This window comes from Mercenaria mercenaria, unplaced genomic scaffold (assembly GCF_021730395.1).
Source record: "Mercenaria mercenaria strain notata unplaced genomic scaffold, MADL_Memer_1 contig_2125, whole genome shotgun sequence".
Lineage (NCBI taxonomy): Eukaryota > Metazoa > Mollusca > Bivalvia > Venerida > Veneridae > Mercenaria > Mercenaria mercenaria.
The window spans coordinates 27,496-46,357 of NW_026460164.1; the positions used below are offsets into that span (position 1 = coordinate 27,496).

General features: G+C 36.5%; 1 long non-coding RNA gene across 1 annotated transcript in view; it reads left to right on the top strand.

Annotated features, from left to right (window-relative positions):
* LOC128552188 (uncharacterized) overlaps positions 1–18,862 on the top strand; it is a 46,813-nt gene that overhangs the window by 18,315 nt on the left and 9,636 nt on the right. The window contains exon 3 of the long non-coding RNA XR_008369001.1: positions 14,106–14,163. This is a non-coding gene — a long non-coding RNA (uncharacterized LOC128552188). The remainder of the gene's footprint in view (positions 1–14,105; positions 14,164–18,862) is intronic.

The following is an 18,862-nucleotide window of genomic DNA, read 5'->3' on the forward strand; positions in this document are numbered from 1 at the left end:
AAACAACAATTTGTGTATACGATGGCTTGGAATTTATGGCCTTACATAACAGGAAGTGTTAATCAAAACAGAAGGACCGCGACTTTCAAATATTTTATGACACCCCTAGAGTTAATTGCAGCGGAAGTCACCCGTGATGTGCTGACAATTGATCAGCAAAAAATTACGTAATATTATCTAAAAATATTTTAATCTTTAGCACAAGTATTGTTCGGTTACGAGTCTCGAGGTCAGCGATCTTTTTGCACTTTCAATAATTTTACGATCTGTTATTTATGTAGTGTTATTCAATATGATAGTGGTTTTTTTATGTAAATACATACCGATTCCTATTCGGCAGATGAGTCTATAAACTATAAATCAAACTCTCAAACATCAAAATCAAATTGTATGAATTTCAATTTGAAACCCATCCAAAACAGAAATTTATGCCTAAAAATATATTTCCCTTACTTTAACACTTTATATCTTCGAAACACAAAGAGAAACTACAATGAATTTTGTATCATCGGAAAGCGAATTTAAATTACTATAAACTTTATATTGACAAACTTACAGAAAATATTAAAATAATGATATTGTTAACATAAGTATGTGTAATCACAAAATATTGCCAACACCTCTGTTCAGATAAGACAGTCTTATCAGCCATATACCGATTATTGATTATTGATTATCACTTATCAGTGTTATGTAAAGGAGGTTACTTTGGCTTCTGTTCTGTGTGGTAAAGGGTTAAGGTGCCACTAGAGCTAAAAATTGAAAAGCCTTTAATAAACGACTTCTTCTCATGAACCATTTGATGGATCTTCATCAAACTTTGTCTGTAGCATTATTATAAGGTTTTATACCGACTTGGTTCAAATGGGGACACTTGGCCCTTTTAGGGGCTGTCAGAGCTAAAAATAGAAATACCTTAACACAATTTCTAGATGGAAATTCATCAAACTTGGTCTGTAGCATTATTATAAAGTCTTCTCCCAAATTTAAAAAAAAAAACTTCATTGTAAGATGATCTCTAAAAATTTTATGAATAGGGGAGCTTAGCTTCTTTTAGGGGCTGCTAGTCTGACAAAATAGAAATACGTTTAAATGACTTCTCATGAACCGCTTGATGGATCTTCATCAAACTTGGTCTGAAGCAACTTTTTAAAGACCTCTTTAAAGTTTGTTCAGATGGGGCCCATGGCTTGCTAGAGGGCTTAAAATAGAGAAATCTTTAAATGACTTCTTCTCATGAACAGCTTCGTGGATCTTTATCAAACTTGGTCTGTACTGGTTTGAGTCGTAAATTCGGCCACTTTTTGTGTTTTTCCTTAAATATTTCTTTCTTTATACAATTGATTTGTACAAAATTTCTACCATATGTGCTTTAATACAAGCAACATTGATTGTTATCATTAACGGCTGGTAAAAGTGTGGTAAACAATAAACCCGAGCTTAAAATAACAGACAGGTTTAGCCTCCATATTTTACCTTCTAGAGGTTGTAAATATTCGGCCACTTTTTAAACATAAAGTTGCTTATATTTTCAACATTGTCTAGGAAATAAATCGATGCTACAGCCAAAATCGTTCTTTTTTCAACAAACTGAAATCAATTTGCAATATCATACCTCGTGGGAAATATTTGCTATCAGAGATGTAAAAAGCGCCTGTCATCCTTCTCACACCAGCATGACGTAGTTTAATTTTTACGTCACTGTTTTTCACACTTCTAGCATAAAACTGCTGTTCTTGTCATTTTTTGGGGGTGTTTTAACAGAAGCGTAAAGAGATTCTCGCGCTCAAGTGCTGTTATAACACTTTTTTATACATGCGCATTCCGTGGCAAAACATAAATGTATTATGGCCCCGAAACGGATAATTCAAAAGGAAATGACGCCAACGTGAAAAAACAACCTAGATATGGAAATTCAGTGACGTTGGGGGACAATATATATTGATTTACTTTGTTTTAAACGGGTTTCATGCTAATATGCACATGTTCTTTTTGTGTTATAAAGTTTAGATTTGAATTAACCCTTGCCCGGCCTCAGCATAAATGAGCTCGTGCGATGACGTCACGCGACCCGCGAGACAAAATATTTGCTATTTAGAGTACACAACTTTAGGGAAGGACAACTTTTTTTCTACTCACCTTAACTTGTTGTTTTTGCCGACTTTGTTGCTAACACAAGTGCTTGTGATGAAACAGATGCGTTCTCAAGCATCTGGCTCGAAAAAAAGCTTTAAAGTGGGTGGCCGAATATTTACGACCTGGCCGAATTTACGACTCGAACCAGTAGTTTTATTCAAATTTTGTCAAAATGGTTACACTTGGCTCCTTTAGGGACCAATAGTTTATACTTAACACAGTTAAACTATTCATGATTCAATGTGACATACAGGTCCATCCCAAAATTTAACTACATAACGATTTGTCTCATAATTTTTCGCATACCCCTATATCCGCTTAATTATGGTGACATTGAAGTACATACGCTTTGTTTGCAAAAGAAACATTATTTTGCTCTATGGATTCCTTCAGATGAGTTAAAGTGATAAATTATTTAAAAATGACCAATTCTTTAAATAATTTTTTGATCCTCAATTCTAACCTGGAAACATAAAAGCATTAAACAGCAGGCAGGGTTGCCACTTACCTTGAAAAGTCAGAGAAAAAAAAATTGTTCAAGGTCAGTGAATTGTCAGGGAAATCTTGATAATGGTCAATGAAAAATTAAATTTTAGAAAAGTCAGGGAAAAATGAAATTCTGGGTCGATGTTTAAAATGTTCAGTGGCTATGGCAGTCTTCAAGCAGTATTTATAAGTATTTCCAAACACATTTTGGTGTTATTGTGTATAAACATAATTTAAATGTGTTTAAATCAATTTTGTTTTTACATTAACTTTGGAATTTTGATATTTGTTGATGAAAGTTTGTTATATCTGAAACAAAATAAATATAAAAGGGTGGATTGGATGGCTGTAGGGGAGGAGGAGGCCAAAAAAATATGGTGGTATTGGTCAGTGAAAAGTATGGTTTAGTCAGGGAAAAGTCAGGGAATTTCATTTTCTCAACTAAGTGGCAACCCGGGCATGAAACATAATATAACTCATTTTGCTTGTGACTGATGCTAATATGTGACTAATATACAGTAAATCAATGGATAAGATCATATGACGTAGGTAAAATATGTTTGTAATTTTTATTAGAAAATTGATTTTGCACAAACAATGGTAAACCAGGTTACGGAATTTATGATGAAATTGAATTCTTTTTTTACTTATTGACGTATTTTTGAGGTATATTGCTTTGCACCTGTCTTTCATGTCAGTCAGTCTGTAGAGTTTCCACCCAATAACTTGAAAACCACTTGTCCCAGGACCTACAAACTTGGTAGCATGATTGGACTTCTGAAGTAGATGACCCCTTAAGTTTTTGGGGTCAATAGGTCAGAGGTCAAGGTCACAGGGACCTGAACATTGAAAATGGTATCCACCCAATAACTTTAGAACCAATAGGCCCAGGACCTTCAAACTTGGCAGCATAATTGGGCTTATGAAGTAGATGAACTCTACTGTTTTTGGGATCAGTAGGTCTTTGATCAAGGCCACGGGGCCAACCCTTGAAAAACAGTTTCAGCGTAATAGCTTGAGAACCACTTGACCTAGGACCTTCAAAGGTTTCAGCTTAATTGAGTTATGGAATAGATGACCACTATTGTTTTTGGCATCATTTGGTCAAAGGTCAAGGTTACAAGGGCCCCTAACCTTGAAAACTGTCTCCGCTCATAAACTTGAGAACAACTCAAGCCAGTACTTTCAAACTTGGTAGTTTGATTGGGCTTATGAAGTAGATGACCCCTATTGTTTTAAGGGTCAGTATGTTGAATGTCAAGGTCACAGGGGCCTGAACCTTGACAATGGTTTCTGCCCAGTAACGTGAGAACCACTCGACCCAGACCCTTCCAGTTTGATAGCATGATTGAGCTTATGAAGGAGATGACCCTTAATTTTTCTGCGATGTTGCTCATTGCAGACATGGAGTGGTCTTGCGCGCATCTGAAAGTGATTATAAATTGGAACACGGGGCAAAAATACGCAAATTATTGTATGTCCGCACACATTTAGTGTATGATATGTATAATAAACTGACTAAAGGTTAGGGTTAGTATTACCATAGGTACAAAATATATACATTAAAGATACTTTTTATTCAAATCGCTTGAATCCAGTATATATCTGAGTCTGTAATTTATCACAGGCGCTCCAGGTCTGCAGTGAGTCACAGTAAATGTTTCTTGGGTAATTAGGTCGTAGGTCAAGGTCTTAGGGACCTGAACCTTGAAAACCATTTTCGCTTAATTACTTGAGAACCACTTGACCTACTATCACCATTTGGACCTCACTTGTTAGTAGGTCAAAGGTCATGGTCATAGTGATCATGGGACTGAAAATGGGATAGCCCATATTAAGCGGTATAGATTTATAGCTCACCTGAGCATGAAGTGCTCAAGGTGAGTTTTTGTGATCGCCCTGTGTCTGTCGTCTGTCGTCGTCAAGAATTTGACTGTTAACACTCTAGAGGTCACAATTTTGGCCTAATCTTAATGAAACTTGGTCAGAATGTTATATCAATAAAATCTTGGACGAGTTCAATATTGGGTCATCTGGGGGTCAAAAACTAGGTCACCTGGTCAAATCAAAGGAAAAGCTTTTTAACACTGTAGAGGCCACATTTATGACTGTATCTTCATGAATTTTGGTCAGAGTGTTAATCTTGATGGTCTTAAGGTTCAGGTTGAATCTGGGTCATGTAGGATCAAAAACTAGGTCACCAGGTCAAATCAAAGGAAAAGCTAGTTAACACTGTAGAGGCCACATTTATGACCATATCTTAATGAAACTTGGTCAGAATAGGTCAAGTTCAAATCTGGCTCAGGTAGGGTCAAAAACTAGGTTACAAGATCAAATCAAATGAAAAGCTTGTTACACCTCTAGAGGCCACATTTATGACTGTAACTTCATGAAACTTGGTCAGAATGTTAATTTTGATGATCTTTAGGTCAAGTTTGAATCTGGGTCATGTGGGGTCAAAAACTAGGGCACCGGGTCAAATCAAAGGAAAAGCCAGTTAACACTTTAGAGATCACATTTATGACCATACCTTTATGAAACTTGGTCAGAATGTTAATCTTGATGATCTTTAGGTCAAAAGGTCAGGTGAGCGATACAGGGCCTTCATGGCCCTCTTTTTATGCCCCCCTTCGAAGAAGGAGGGGTATATTGTTTTGCAGATGTTGGTCGGTCGGTCGGAATGAAGACCAATCCGTTTCCAGATGATAACTCAAGAACACTTGGGCCCAGGATCATGAAAGTTGATAGGGAGGTTGGTCATCACCAGCAGATGACCCCTATTGATTTTGAGTTCTGTATGTCAAAGGTCAAGGTCACAGTGACCCTGAATAGTAAAACGGTTTCTGGATGATAACTCAAGAACACTTGGGCCTAGGATCATGAAAGTTGATAGGGAGGTTGGTAATGACCAGCAGATGACCCCTATTGATTTTGAGGTCGGTATGTCAAAGGTCAAGGTCACAGTAACCAGGACCAGTAAAATGGTTTCCGGGCAATAACTCAAGAACGCTTGGGCCTAGTATCAGGAAAATTGATAGTTAGGTTGGCCATGCCCAGCAGATGACCCCTATTGATTTTGAGGTCATTAGGTCAAAGGTCAAGGTCGCATTGGCCAGGAACAGTTAAACAGTTTCTGATCTTCTTGTCCAAAACCATAGGGCCTAGGGCTTTGATATTTGGTATGTAGCAAAATCTAGTGGTCCTCTACCAAGATTGTTCAGATTATTTCCCTGGGGTCAAATATGGCCCCACCCCGGGGGTCACATGGTTTATATAGACTTATATAGGAAAAATATTTGAAAAACCTCTTTACTAAAACCACAGGGCCTAGGGCTTTGATATTTTATATATGACATCATCTAGTGGTCCTCTACTAAGATTGTTCTAATTATTCCCCTAGGGTCAAATATGGCTCCGCCCTGGGGGTCACATGGTTTACAGTGACTTGTATAGGGAAAAACTTTGAAAATCTTTTTGTCCAAACCACAAAAACTATGGCTTTGATATTTTGTAATGTAGCATCATCTAGTGGTTCTCTACCAAGTTTGTTCAAATTATCCCTCAAGGGTCAAATAGGCCCTGCCTCAGGGGTCACATGGTTCATATCTAGACTTACATAGGGAAAAACTTAGAATCTTCATGTCCATAACTTTGACCTTGTTATTGACCTAGTGACCTACTTTCACATTTTTGAAGGTACAGGCTTCAAATTTGGACCACATGCATAGTTTTTTGTTCCAAAATAACATTTGACCTTGATTTTGACCTAGTGACCTACTTTCACATTTCTCAAGCTACAGCCTTCAAATTTGAACCACAAGCATAGTTTCTTGTACTGAAATGAACTTTGATCCTAGTGACCTACTTTCACATTTCTGTAGCTTCAGCCTTCAAATTTGGACCACATGCATAGGTTTGTTTACTGAAAGAAACTTTGACCTTGTTATTGACCTAGTGACCTACTTTCACAGTTTTGAAGGTACAGGCTTCAAATTTGGACCACTTGCATAGTTTTGTGTTCCGAAATAAAATTTGACCTTGATTTTGACCTAGTGACCTACTTTCACATTTCTCAAGCTGCAGCCTTCAAATTTGAACCACATGTTCGATATTGGGCCATCTGGGGTCAAAAACTAGGTCACCAGGTCAAATCAAAGGAAAAGCTTGTTAACACTCTAGAGGTCACAATTTTGGCCCAATCTTAATGAAACTTGGTCAGAATGTTACCCTCAATAAAATCTCGGATGAGTTTGATATTGGGTCATCTGGGGTTAAAAACTAGGTCACCAGGTCAAATCAAAGGAAAAGCTTGTTAACACTCGAGGTCACAATTTTGGCCCAATCTTAATGAAACTTGGTCAGAATGTTACCCTCAATAAAATCTCGGATGAGTTTGATATTGGATCATCTGGGGTTAAAAACTAGGTCACCAGGTCAAGTCAAAGGAAAAGCTTGTTAACACTCTAGAGGTCACAGTTTGGGCCCAATCTTAATGAAACTTGGTCAGAATGTTACCCTCAATAAAATCTTGGACCAGTTTGATATTGGATTAAACGGGGTCAAAAACTAGGTCACCAGTTCAAATCAGAGGAAAAGCTTGTAAACACTGTAGACGGCAGATTTATGACTATATCTTCATGAATCTTGGTCAGAATGTTAATTTTGATGAACTATAGGTCAAGTTAAAATCTGGGTCAGGTGGGGTCAAAAACTAGGTCACTAGGTCAAATTAAAGGAAAAGCTTGTTAACACTGTAGAGGCCACATTTATGACTATATCTTCATGAAACTTGGTCAGAATGTTAATCTTAATGATCTCAAGGTCCAATTTGAATCTGGGTCATGTAGGATAAAAAGTAGGTCACCAGGTCAAATCAAAGGAAAAGCTAGTTTACACTGTAGAGGCCACATTTATGACCATATCTTAATGAAACTTGGTCTGTATGTTAATCTTGATTATCTATAGGTCAAGTTCAAATCTGTGTCAGGTGGGGTCAAAAACTATGTCACTAGGTCAAATCAAAGAAAAAGCCTGTTAACACTCTAGATGCAACATTTATTTCTGTATCTTCATGAAACTTAGTCAGAATGTTAATCTTGATGATCTGTAGGTCAAGTTCAAATCTGGGTCATGTAGGGTCAAAAACTAGGTCACCGGGTCAAATCAAAGGAAAAGCTATTTAACACTTTAGAGGCCACATTTATGACCATATCTTAATGAAACTTGGTCAGAATGTTAATCTTGATGATCTTTAGGTCAGTAGGTCAGGTGAGCGATACAGGGCCTTCATGGCCCTCTTGTTTAAGATACAGCTTTGAAATTTGGATGACATGTACAGTTTTGCACACCGATCTTAAAACTGACTTTCAGTGACCATGAATTTGACCTACTGACCTACTTTCTTCTTTTTTAAAGATACAGCCTTGAAATTTGGGTGACATGTACAGTTTTGCATACCAATCTTAAAACTGACATTCAGTGACTATTGACCTACTTTCTTAATATTTTAGCATCAGTTTGACATTTGATACATGTAGCTCATATTACACAGGTGAGCGATCCAGGGTCATCATGACCCTCTTGTTTACAAACATATCTTGTTGAGAATATTTTTGGGGTGGGGGTACTTAAGAGTTGCCCTTGTCTGTTTGTCTGTCCGACTTTTTGTTGTTATATCTCAAAAAGTATTTGACCCAGAGTCATGAAATCTCACAGGATTGTTATTCAACACAGGAAGTTGCGCACATGGTATTTTAATTTGGATCTCACCTAGCAAGACCAGAGTTATGGCTCTTGATTTAGTCAAAAATACGCATAAGAAGGACCTTAGTTTTTGTCGCAAGTTTTTGACCTAAAATTACGAAACATTACAACATTACAGGAATATTATTCAGCATGTGAAGTTGTGCATCTGGGGTTTTGTTAGAGATATTACGCGGTCAGACCAAAGTTAAGGCCCTTGACTTAGTCAAAAATGTGCATAAAACAGCATAAAAGATTGTGTTGCGCATATTTGACCTAGGGTCATGAAACATCATATGAATATTATTCAACATATGAAGTTGTGCATTTGTGATTTTGTCCCAGATTCCTGTCAGTCAGGCCAGAGTTATGACCCTTGATTGTCAAAAGTATGCATAAATGGAATACAAATTTGACTTGAGCCATAAAACATTAGGGGATTGTTATATAGCATGCGAAGTTGCGCACCTGGTTTTCTATTGGGATTTCACTCAACAGGACCAGAGTTATGGTCATTGACTTAGCGAAAAATACTTTTAAAGTGCTTCAGTTTGTGTTGCATATATCTTAAAAAATATTTCACCTACAGTCTTGAAACCATGTAGGAATATTGTCCAGCATGTGAATTTGTGCACCTGAGGTTATTTTGTTTCACTGCAAGACCTGACTTAGTCCAAAACTTAAGTTTGCGTCCCATGTATCACAAAATGTACTTAAACTAGAGTCATAAAACATTAAAAGATTGTTATATAGCTTGTGAATCTGTGCCTGAAGTGTTCTTCTTGGTATTTCACTCAGCTACGCCAGAGTTTTGATCCTTCACTTAGTGAAAAATAGACATAAAGTGCTGAAAAGTTTGTATTGCATATATAATTATGTTAAAAAATATTTCACCCAGAGACATGAAACCATGTCAATGACAGGAGTGGGGGGCACCCTGTGTCCTATGGACACACATCTACTGTAGAAATATTGTTTCTGGGCAATTGATGGTCCATAATGATTCTTGGAGTCAATAAGGCGAAGGTTAAGGACACAGTGACTGATTCGGTAGCCCAGTGGTAGAGCTCCTGCTTCGAGTACAGGAGGTCATGGTTCACTCTCTGGCTTTGTCATACCAAAGACCTAAGAAATGGTACTAGTAGCTTCCTTGTTTTGCGCTAAGCATTCAGACAATAGTCATAGGACTGGTCAGCCTGGTGTCAGTATTATTTGACTAGGTGGTTTATTATGTCATGTGTCTACAGCAATGCCACTGAGGACTGGTCATTGTGCACACTGCTACAAGTAGACACCCTGGTTTATATGACTGAAAAATTGTTGCTAAAGTACTTATCAATTTGAAAGTTCATGAAAGACAGAAAAACAAGAATATTTAGGGCCATAAATTTTTTTTAGCACAATTGCTCAATGTGAACTACTGTGATCACCCTGTGTCTGTCTTTGTCCATTGTACATTGTCAACAATTTGATTGTTAACAATATTTGCTCAATCTTGGTCAGAAAATTACCCTCAGTAAAATCTCAGACAAGTTCGTTACTGGGTCATCTTTGATCAGAAACTAGGTCCCTAGATCAGTTCATAGGAAAATATTATTAACACATTTTCTGCCTCATCTTTTTGAAACTTTGTCAGAATGTTTGTCTTTATGAAATCCAGGTCAAGTACAAAATTGGATTATCTGAGGTAAAAAATAGGTCACTAGGTCAAATCATAAAAAAAGCTTTGTTAACACTTCTAGGGACCAAACTTTGTGTTTAATTTTGTTGTTTTTACTCAAGGTCTTAAACTAGGTGCTAGGTCAAATCATAGTAAATCATTTTCACACTGTAGAAGCCACTTTGATGCATGATCTATATAAAACTTTGTCAGAATGTTTGTATCTTTGAAATCTAAATCAGGTTCAAAACTAGATTACTCGAGGTTTTAAATATGTCACTTCAGCTACTTAGTCAAATCATAGAAAAACCATGTTAACACTCTTAGATACCACATTATACTTAATCATAATACATCTTTGTCAGAATGTTTGTTTCTATGAAATCTAGGTCAAGTTTGAAACTGGATTAACTTGGTCAAAAACAGGATCTCTAGGTCAAATCATAGGAATACACATAACTATCAAAAGGCCACATTTTCTCCCTACAGTTAAACGTTTCCGGACGATAACTCAAGAACACTTAGGCCTAGAATCACAAAACTAAATTTGGAGGTTGGTCCTGACCAGCAGATGACCCGGATTGATTTTGGGGTCAGTAGGTCAAAGGTCAAGGTCAAAGTGACCCGGAACAGTTAAACCGTTTCGGGACAATAACTTGAGAATGCTTAGGCCTAGGATCACGAAACTTATTAGGGAGGTTGATCATGACCAATAGATGACCCCTATCGATTTTGAGGTCAGTAGGTCAAAGGTCAAGGTCATATTGATGCAGAACAGTAGAACATTTTTTGCCAAATAACTAGAGAATGCTTTGGTTTAAGATCACATTTGATACAGAGGTGGTCACTTATGACTGGTGGTAAATGACCCATAATTATTGATTTGAGATCCAGTGCACAGTGACCGAATAATTTCTGTTCCTTGTGCAGTTACTGAATGTATCGAGGGGGGGGGGGGTGCATTTTGTGTTCTACAAGCTCTTGTTGCTATAAAATCTTGTCTGATTTTGATACTAGGTCATCTATGGTAGGAACTAGGTCAGGTGAGCGATACAGTCCCTTAAGGGCCTTCTTGTTTAGTATTTCCTATAAATACCATTATCCTATATCAGTTGTTCAGCATTAAGAGGGTAGTGCTAGGACTGGTCAGCCCAGTGTCAGTATTATGTGACTGGGTAGGGTATCATGTCACGTGTCTACGGCATGATATTCCATAAAGTTGGGCATTGTGCTCACTGCTGCAAGTAGACACCGTCATTTATATGACTGAAAAATTGTTGAAAAAGACGTTAAACCTGAACACAAACACACACAGTTGTTTTTTAGCTTGACTATACGAAGTATAAGGAGAGCTATCTTACTCGACCCGGCGTCAGCATCGGCGTCTTTACGCGTCCCCACCTTAGTTAAAGTTTTTTTTATACTTCCTCTTTTTTCTTCTTATCTCCGTAATTACCTGATGGATTTGATTCAAACTTAAAATAGTTATTCCTCATCATCACCCACATCATCTGACCTAAGTGCCATAACTCTGGTACCAATATTTCATGATTTATCCCCCTGTTCACTTAAATTTTCAGGTTAAAGTTTTGATGCACTTCCGCTCTATCTCTGTTATTACTGAATAGATTTGATTCAAACTTAAAATAGTTGTTCAACATCATCACCCTCATCATATGAAGCAAGGTGCATAACTCTGGCACAATTTTTTCATGAATTATTCCCCCTTTTTACTTAGAATATCAGGTTAAAGTTTTGATGCACTTTCACTCTAACGCTGTTATTACTAAATGGATTTGATTCAGACTTAAAATAGTTGTGATAGATAAGGAGAGCTATCCTACTGGACCCAGCGTCGGCGTCTGTCGGCGTCCCCACTTTGGTTTAAGTTTTTTTACACTTTCTCTTTTTCTCAACTTATCTCTGTAATTACTTGATGGATTTGATTCAAACTTGAAATATTTATTCCTCATCATCATCCACATCATCTGACATAGGACCATAACTCTGGCACCAATATTTCATGAATTATCCCCCCCCCTTTTCACTTAGATTTTCAGGTTAAAGTTTTGATGCACTTTCACGCTATCTCTGTTATTACTGAATGGATTTGATTCAAACTTAAAATAGTTGTTCAACATCATCACCAACATCATATGACACAAGGTGCATAACTCTGGCACCATTTTTTCATGAATTATTCCCCATTTTTACTTAGAATTTCAGGTTAAAGTTTTGGTGCACTTTCACTCTACCTCTGTTATTACTGAATGGATTTGATTCAAACTTAAAATAGTTGTTCAGCATCATCACCCACATCATATGACACAAGATGCTTAACTCTGGCACAATTTTTCATGAATTATTCCCCTTTTTACTTAGAATTTCAGGCTAAAGTTTTATGCACTTTCACTCTAGCTCTGTTATTACTGAATGGATCTGATTTAAACTTAAACAATTGTTCAGCATCATTACCCTTATCATATGACACAATGTGCATAACTCTGGGATTTCCCCTTTTTACTTAGAATTTTGGGTTGAAATTTTGATGCACTTTCACTCTGTCTCTGTTATTACTGAATGGATTTGATTCAAACTTAAAATAATTGTTCAACATCATCACCCACACCAAATGATGCAAGGTGCATAATTCAAGTACCAATTTTTCATTAATTATTCCCCCTTTTTACTTAGAATTTTAGGTTAAAGTTTTATGCACTTTCACTCTAGCTCTGTTATTACTGAATGGATCTGATTTAAACTTAAACAATTGTTCAGCATCATTACCCTTATCATATGACACAAGGTGCATAACTGTGGGATTTCCCCTTTTTACTTAGAATTTTGGGTTAAAATTTTGATGCACTTTCACTCTGTCTCTGTTATTACTGAATGGATTTGATTCAAACTTAAAATAGTTGTTCAACATCATCACCCACACCATATGACACAAGGTGCATAACTCTGGCACCAATATTATCTTTACCTCTCTTATTACTTTAAGTTGATATTTTTGACATAGACTAAGGCTATTGTGCAATATCTTCATCCACAATTGGAGTCATCAAACACTCCAGTGACAGCTCTAATTTCCTCAGATGTTTCACTGTCCAGCATCGAAATAGTCGAACTCGCTGTCTCCTATGACAGCTCTTGTTTCATGAATTATTCCCACTTTTTACTTAGAATTTCTGGTTAAAGTTTTAATGCACTTTCACTTTATCTCTGTTATTACTGAATTGATTTGATTCAAACTTAAATTAGTTGTTCAGCATCATCACCTACATCATATGACACAAGGTGTATAACTCTGGCACAATTTGTTTATGAATTAAGCCCCCTTTACTTAGAATTTAAGGTTAATTTTGATGCATTTTCACTATATCTCAGTTATTATGCAATGTATATTTTATTCAAACTTGAAGTAGTTGTTTCACATCGTCACCCACATCATATGACACAAACTGCATAACTTTTGCACCAATATTTAATGAATAATGCCTCTTTTTGCTTACAATATACTTATATAGTGTTTTGATACACTTTATCTTTACCTCTCTTATTACTTGATATTATCGGGCTTTTGTGCCCAGTTTCACTATCCAGCATCGAAATAATCGAGCGTGCTGTCTCCTTTGACAGCTCTTGTTTTACCATCTCCTGATTTATTGTATGGACATTCCTTTGATATTCATAACTGGCATGTTTTGCATTTGTAAAGTTTTGGTTGAATTTCAGATTCAGTTATCTTAATTGAAATTATAGTCCTTTGTTTATTATTTATTCCTGTGGTAAAATCTCAAGCTGTACTACTTGTAAATACAATGAAACACTGCTTGCTTGTATATCAGTGGCTTGACCACCAGGGATGACTCAAGTAACTGATGTGGGCCAGGCCATTTTCCGTAATTTTCTGTGTTTAGATAGGTCAAAACTCTGAATAATACAGGCATTTTGTTCAGTTTTACTGTACGCATTTTATCCAAATTAAAAACATGTAAATATAATATAAATTAAGGTATGGTGAATATTTGTTTCTTTGTCTTTCAAAATATATAATTACCTTACTACCTATTTTCAGAGTCCTCCAGCAATCCATGATAACCAGACACAATGTGTTGGAAGGAAGGCAATAAATGGTACTATTTGTACTTTTATTTTGATGCAACTTTAAAGTTACTTGCTCACATTTAAGAAATAATTATGTCTCTCCCCCCTCTGGGTGAGACATATTGTTTTTGCCCTGTCCGTCCATCCGTCACACTTCATTTCCGATCAATAACTGGAAAACCATTTGACCTAAAACATTCAAACTTCATAGGGTGGCAGGGCTTATGGAGTAGACGATCCCTATTGTTTTTGGGGTCACTCCGACAAAGGTCAAGGTCACAGGGGCCTGAACATGGAAAACCATTTCTGATCAATAAGTTGAGAATCACTTGACCCAGAATGTTGAAACTTCATAGGATGATTGGTCATGCAGAGTAGATGACCCCTATTGTTTTTGGGGTCACTCCATTAAAGGTCAAGGTCACAGGGGCCTTAACATGGAAAACCATTTCCGATCAATAACTTGAGAACCACTTGACCCAGAATTTTGAAACTTCATAGGATGATTGGTCATGCAGAGTAGATGACCCATATCGTTTTTGGGTCACTCCGTTGAAGGTCAAGGTCACAGGGGCCTGAACGTGGAAAATCATTTCCAATCAATAACTTGAGAACCACTTGACCCAGAATGTTGAAACTTTATAGGATTATTGGTCATGCAGAGTAGATAACCCCTATTGATTTTGGGATCGCTCAATTAAAGGTCAAGGTCACAGGGGCCTGATCATGGAAAACCATTTCCGATCAATAACCTGAGAACCATTTGACCCAGAATGTTGAAACACAGGGGCCTGATCATGGAAAACCATTTCCGATCAATAACTTGAGAACCACTTGACCCAGAATGTTGAAACTTCGTAGGATGATTGGATATGCAGAGTAGATGACCCTATTGATTTTGGGATCACTCTATTAAAGGTCAAGGTCACAGGGGCCTGAATATGGAAAAACATTTCCGGTCAGTAACTTGAGAACTACTTGACCCAGAATTTTGAAACTTCATAGGATGATTGGACACACAAAGTAGATGACACCTATTGAATTTGGGGTCACTCTATTAAAGGTCAAGGTCGCAGCAAACAGAACATGGAAATCCATTTCCAGTCAATAACTTGTGAACCATTTGACCTAGTACCTTCATATTTTATAGGGTGATAGAAGTTACAGAGTAGATCACCCCTATTGTTTTTGGGGTCACAACATCAAAATTCAAGGCCACAGGGGGCTGAACATAGAAAATTCTTTTCAATCAATAACTTGAGATCCACTTGACCCAGAATGTTGAAACTATATAGGATGATTGGACATGCTTCATAACTTGAGAATCATTTAGCCCAGAATGTTGAAACTTTGTGGAATGATTGGACATGCCAAATAGATGATTCTTATTGCAGCCAGCCATCAGTGTCCCTTAGACTTTTGCTCCTGTCCCCTATTGACTTCCTGCCAATATGACTATGCATTGGGGGAGACAAGCGCTTTTCTACAAAAGCATCTTCTGGTTTATAGCAAAACGTGTTTTAACACTACTTATACATGATTGGCGGTTATACGTTGGGCGTAATAATTTCACCAGGGCACAGCCCGAGTAAAATTATTTTGTATGACGTAAACCGCCCAAGTGTGTAAATAGTGTTCAAACATGGTTTTGCTATAAATTTTTTTGATTCTAATATATCTTTTATTGTAAAATTTAGATAAGATATGATAGAACTGTTTATTGGTGCATGTATGGCGCCAAATGATAGGTCATCACGCTCCTTTGTTTATACACGCCAGGACTGGAAACAGTAAAATGTCTTGCAGAATAGTTCCATTAGGGAGCAAATGATTGCAAATTATTCTGCACAGCTATTCAAATCAATTATCAATTTCGGCTGTAAACCTATGTTTACGAGCGTGGACATAGGTTTACGAGCGTAAACCTAGGTTTACGGCTGTGACCGTAAACCATAGTTTACAGACATGAACCTATATTTACGTGCGTGAATGTAGGTTTACGGGTGTGAACCTATGTTTACGAGCGTGAAACTAGATTTCTCGAACAAAACTATGATTTTCGCTCGTAAACCTAGGTTCACGTTTGTAAACTATGGTTCACGCTCGTGAACCCATGTTCACGCCCGTAAACCTAGATTCACGCTCGTAAACTTAGAATAACGACCGAAATTTATTGTTCAACCAAGAAACCTAGTTTATCGAACGTAAATATGGGTTCAAGAATGTAAACTATGGTTTACAACCGTTATCCTGTGTTTTCACTCGTAAATATAGGTTAATATTTGATAATCCTAGTTTTTCAACCAAGAACTTAATTATTGGATAATTGGCTTGCTGTGAACCATTGTTTACAGACATGAACCTATGTTTACGAGTGAGAACCTTTGTTTACAACTGTGAACTTGGGTTTATGAGCGTGAACCATAGTTTACGAATGTGAACCCAGGTTGAACTATGAATTTCGGTCGTTATCCTATGTTCACGACAGGGTTCCCACGGTCAGGGAAAAGTCAGGGAAAAAAGTATTTTTTTCAAGGTCAGGGAAAAGTCAGGGAATTTTGTAATTGGTCAGGGAAATTTGGAAATTTAGCAAAAGTCAGGGAAAAGTCGGGGAAATTTGGAACCAGAAGTCAAAAGCAGGAGAATAAAGTTGTGAAAAAGTAAAAAGAATGAAAATAAAAGGCAAAGGCAGTTTCTTTTCTTTTGGCTAAACCAAACATTTAAAAATACATACAGTCTGTTAAACAAAATTATTTTTAACTTGCTATGAACTGTATAGTCCTGCATAGTTGCAAATTTATTTCATTATTTTACCACATAAGCCATTATAAAACTGTTCTTTTCTGTTATTTAAGTTTGTATGGAAAAGTTACTTAAGAAAACATATTACATACCATTCTTACATGTTTACCTTTTTTTACTCAAATTACTGCTTACAGATTGTAATGTGCAAAACATTGCTATTTTGATTTATTTTGTATTTAAATAGACCTATAATTAGTCTTTTGGTCAACTCTTCTTAGTAAAGATCAAAACTAGTTTTCAAAGTGTTTATGGAAGTTCAGTGTTTAATAAGTTTGAATAGTTATTAGTGGTGGATTTTGTTAAAAGTAAAAGACTATTTTAATAGAATTCTTTGCAACATCTTAATTTTACCCTGTAATGTTTTAGAATTCAGCTCACAGAGAAAGACTGAAACTAGTGAAAGATTAAGAGTTGTAGAAAAGATGCAAACAAATTTCATACTTAGGGTGGATATTAGGACTTATTTGGCATCATAGAAAAACAATTAAAAATGGAAAGTTAAACAAAAAAAATCAAAACACTAATACAATTGTACATATAAAGGATGTAAAGATTGCTACTGCTGGAAAAGTAAATCAGCATGATAAAAATGTGTAAAGGAAGATTTTTTTCATTTACATTTGTTAAGTTATTTAATACTGATAATTGTTGAGGCATTTAAGCTGAATACTATTTACTGTATTGATCGAATTTTCAGCTTTTGAAAATAAACAGGCATTTCTGCTTTTAATGATTCTGTGTCAGATCTTTAATCATTATTTGTAGAAAGCAAACTCAAATACTGTAATGTAAAAAGAAACTCACAACTTTTAAATATATTGCAACATATATGCTATTTAGTTTACAGGTAGACTACCCCTATTAAATATGTGAAAAATGCCATTTTCTACAAAAAAATGTATGAATGAAGGCAAATTTTCATAGACTGTTGTACATTTGTCTGACCAGACACAGTAGGAAAATCCAAAACTTGGTCATAGGTAGTCTTTTAGTGAATAGTATGGACCTTTCTTGTTGTCTGTTACATCACACTAAAATAATATAGCAATCTGTTAAACCTGAACAAACTATCTTTACACCCTTTAGTTATCAATATAACAAGAATCATGGTAAGGGTTGGCTGATGGGGAGAATGGAGGCCACATTTATGATAGATGCCCAGGTAAGCGTCCCAGAACGCGAAAGTTTTGGTCAGGGAAAATTGGAGTTTGGTCAGTGAAAAATCAGGGAAAAGTCAGGGAATTTTATTTTCTCTACTTTGTGGGAACCCTGCACGAGCGTGAACCTATATTTAAAGTCGTAAACCCATGTTCATGGTCATAAACTCAAGTTTACGGTCATTAACATAGGTTCTCGTTGGCAAATCATGGTTCACGCACGTGAACGCAGGTTTACGCTCATAAATATAGGTTCACACTCGTAAACTTTGGATAACGACCGAAATTCATAGTTCAATCGAGAAACCTAGTTTATCGAACCTAAACCAGGGTTCACGAGCGTAAACTATGGTTTATGCCCGGTATCTTATGTTTTCGTTCGAAAATATAGGTCAGTATTTGAAAAACCTAGTTTTACGTTCGAAAAACCTAGTTTTACGTTCTAAAAACCTAGTTTATCGATCGTTAATCCTAGTTTTTCGACTGTGAACTGGGGTTCACATAATTATTGGACAATTGGCTTGCCATACATGCCCCTGTATGTGACATGTACTTACTATAGGCTTTTATATAAGAAACTTTGAAAATCTTTTTCTCTGAATCAATAATAGCTAGAGCTTTGATTTTAGGCGTATGATATCAGAGTTGTACTGGCTAACTGTTGCTCTAGGTTAAAGAATGTGTGTGACCACTAACATAGAAGAAACCCATCAGTACTTGCACCATTACCTTATACAAACACACTTAAAGCTTTATACACAGGTGA